We start from the raw sequence: 4007 nt of genomic DNA, 5'->3' as shown, positions 1-4007 counted from the left end.
GCCCTTTTTTGGGAGGGGGGGCATTTGCCATGTAGCACGATGGACCAGAATTCAAGAAACAAAGCTCCAAACCTCTTTTGTTCAAGTAACTATGCTTTGGCTCCAAAGAACTGTGAGCAGAATGAAAATACCCAATAGTGCTTGCAGGAGTTCATGCAGTGTTACAGCAGGTAGGTCCAATAGCAGTTCTGAAATTAATGGCCCTAACTTAGTGATGTTCATTAATTTCAATGAACCTACTCTGAGCAAGACTTGCACTGGATACATCCTAATGTATCTGGAAATTGTTTCACTTTCCTCACTAAACTGTTCTAGTGTGAGATGCGGAACTGTCCTGCCACAAGCAGAAAGCACTTTTGGGTCTATGACTCTTATGAACTGCTTTTCTAACCATGTTTTTTTACACCTTCAACAATATTCTTCCCATATAATTCAAACCTATGAACTCCAGAAAACCTACAGGGTCTCGTTCATACTCACCTCCCACAGTCAGTCAACTCCTCTACTAGAATAGGGCTTTTTTGAACAAGAAACCCAAAACAATTAATAGTTTAGTAAGAGAGAGAGAGAAGGCAAATAGCACAATCCTCCCGCCACCCAGAAGAAAGCCAGCCGTTTCATGTTATTTCGAGAAAAATGAGAAAGGAAGTTCTCTTACCGATAACTCCAATGGTTACTGTCCCCTGCGAACCCCACCTAGCAAGTCGACATCGTGACATGTCAGGTCAGGGCAGCCTCAACCACGCTTCCCTGATAGTCAGGTAATAAAAGGAAGGAGTTAAAATAGAAGTTACGTTTGCAGATTTCTGGATAACATCAGAAAATGTAATGCAATACATTCCGAACTGTCATTCAGAGCTTCTGGTAACCGCCTTACAAGGTGTTAAAAATATATTTCTCCAGAAGAAAATTAAACAGAAACAAAAATAGTTTTTGGCAGTTTCTAACCAATACCCAGATATACTTATCATGATATAACTTCATTGTGTAATGAAGATCAGAGGCATTAATAGCCCATTTCTACTGAGGGTTTCCCCCCCTATTCCAACAGCTGCAAAAGTTAAACATGTGCACCTTGGTGAGCAAGTTTGTACTTTGTAGGATTTTGTTATCAAATTCATCAAGCAAAGCAGTTTTTTATTTTAGCCCTAAGTTAACAGAAGCTCCCATTTTCAGAGAAATGGGAAATACAGCCCAGAGTTCTCATCTTATAAAGCCCACAGCACTTTAGTGGCTTCAAGCTTTCATTTTTAACCACAGAAAATCTATTTGTGCCCACTTTCAGTATTTCACGAAATGCTCGTTCACACAAATAATTCAATCTAAACCAAAGGATTATGTGCAAGGTTTGAAAAATCTGGCTCATATATGAGGAGTTGCAAGAACCCAATTCATGCTTTGGCCAGGCAAAAAAAGCCCTACTGAAGTTCCAAGATTTGCTTGCATAAGGACTCCAAGAATCCCCTTGGACTCCTTTTATCAAAATATTTTCATACATTTCTTTGCTTTGCTCATAATAGCCTTATTACAAGCATGTTATTTAATGTTCAAAATGCAAATGAGGTTCAAATAATGGCATACAAATGCAGACAAGGTGAAAATATAATCAGGCTTTGATAAATGATGGTCATTCATATAGCCGATTATTAAGCTTAATACCTCCAATACGTTTGGATTTTAACAGAAAAAAATGCTTTAAAACAGTTAAACAATTGAAGATTGATATCTTCAGCTAGAAAAAACAAACCTTACTGAAGGAACTGTAAGCCTAGAACAATTACTATACCTCTAGAAGTTTTAGACATTTTCCTTCATAAATGGGAATGGTTTTGTTAAGTGGGTAACTCTGAAGTATAATCTGGCTTGCAATGCAATGCTAGATCTATGTAATTAGGAATTTGTAGAAATCTTTTGATATAGGTTTCCGAAGTACCAAAACTCTGGCATCATTATTTTTTTCAAAGTCACCTTTGTATCAATAGAGACATTGAAGCAACTGCTATAAATGAGTGATCAAATATTGAATTCCATTTCATGATTCCGTCCCCACCTTGAAGAACAAAGGATTGATATTCTTCTGTGACAGGGTTTTTGTCCCTCTGAATTGCTTTGCTGAATAAAAGGTCAAGGCACAGATGAAGCAAAATATATTTTGGAGTGCGTTTTTTATATTTAATTTTTTTTGTGAAGCAAAGTTTCTTAAAGCCATGAATGTCTAATTAGATTGTGTTCTGTATTTAATTTGAAACACAATTGTCCTCTTCATAGCGTATACATACCACTAAGATATCTGGACAATAGTGCTGTCTTTAAAGATGGAATTTATAACAGATGTTTGCGGACAGGTAGGATGGCTAATTTTGTATGCAGAATTTGCTACTTGAAAGAACTTCCAGAATTTAGTTGCATTTTGGGTATAAGAATTTTACAGACTTGGCGTTTGGGCAAGATTAACAAACACATCACAAGATTCCTCATTATGCACAAGCACATGTGTGTGTGTTACATTTCCAAATCTTTCTAGATTCTGATATAGACATTTTCACATCAATACAAAATTGCTTTTTACCTCTCTTGGCAGTCCTTGTGTATGCTCCATCATAAAGGATAACTTTAAAGCCCTTTAGGACATGGGCAAGTATTTTAAATTGGCTCAAATTTGGTTTCACCAAATAGTGTTAAGCTGTGGAGTTGATTGTCAAGCACTTGGATGAGTGTGTGTGTTTGTGATTTAGGTATTAGAAAGCCAGCCACTTCTACTAGACCTAAAAGCCAGATAAGCTTCACAAGACAAATCCTGCAGCTTTACTCAGACAAAACAAAGACATATTATATGACCAAGAGCTACAGGATTTTTTCTTTTATCAGAACCATGGTCAATTACTGTTACCATAGTACCCCAAATATCTGGCTGGACTGAAAAGCCGTTTTTACAAGGTTTTCCTTCCTCAATGAGTCAAGAACTACAAACCCACGAAAATTACCTTCCTGACTCACAGCATACAAACTTGTAGGAAGAACAAACACTGTTCGCACAACAATGTAATTCTGTCAAACAGATGATACTATTGGAGGTTCAGACAAGCAGCTTGTTCTCTCCCAATGACTTGTTATTTTTCACTATGTTCTAATCAAAGGCAAACTCATAAATTAGGGGCTAATTATTTATTACGGATGTTCAAGTTGGCCAATCTGATCTGTAAATTTAAGACCTTTGAATTTATTTCCTAGAATGCAAATGTACTTCACTGCAGTTTAGCACAGTGCAAAAGATGCAAACAGGTAAAACATCATAAATTGAGAGTCAAATGAATATTAAAAATATGGCAAAAATAGTTTGTACAAAAAGTTCTTTAGACTCTGAAGATACCTCAAATCAATGGAAATTTGAGCTTTAAATCATTCATTCAGAAGGGTGTAAAATCTAATATTATAATCAAATTAGCAATTCTGTTATCTAGAGCATAAAATATTTATTTACATTTTCACTGTACTTTGTAAGAATTTACAACCATTCTCATATCTTTGTTCAAAGCAAACAAAAACAACATTAAAATTTGGAGCACATAATTGTCTGTTTTTATGTTTGCACACTATCAAATTGAGTTGAAGTCATTAGATGTTATCCATATTAGTAACATAAAAACAGGGTTTACTGACTGCCTTCCTACATGAAACGTCTCATATATCCAGACAGTGGGACTTAAAATCATATGACTAAAAACAATTTACACAAGTTTACAAATGTACCTGAAGCTGTTAAGAAAGCAACCAATTGAAAGTTAGATGCAACTAGATTAGATTAACAATTATGAAATTTCAATTTGATGCTATGATTAGACCTAGCTCTGACTCATATGCCACAAGTGCCAGATGTTGGAAATTGCAAGAAATTTGCATGAATTTGATCACTCACATAGGCAGTTTTTTTTATATCTAAAAAAGATGTTTCTTGCAAGAATTACCAATAAAATATTTTAGGACACAATTGAATTTGAAATAGGTAA

Source organism: Podarcis gaigeae, assembly GCF_964106915.1.
Source record: "Podarcis gaigeae genome assembly, chromosome: 8".
Taxonomy (NCBI): Eukaryota; Metazoa; Chordata; class Lepidosauria; order Squamata; family Lacertidae; genus Podarcis; species Podarcis gaigeae.
This window is presented reverse-complemented; position numbering follows the sequence as displayed.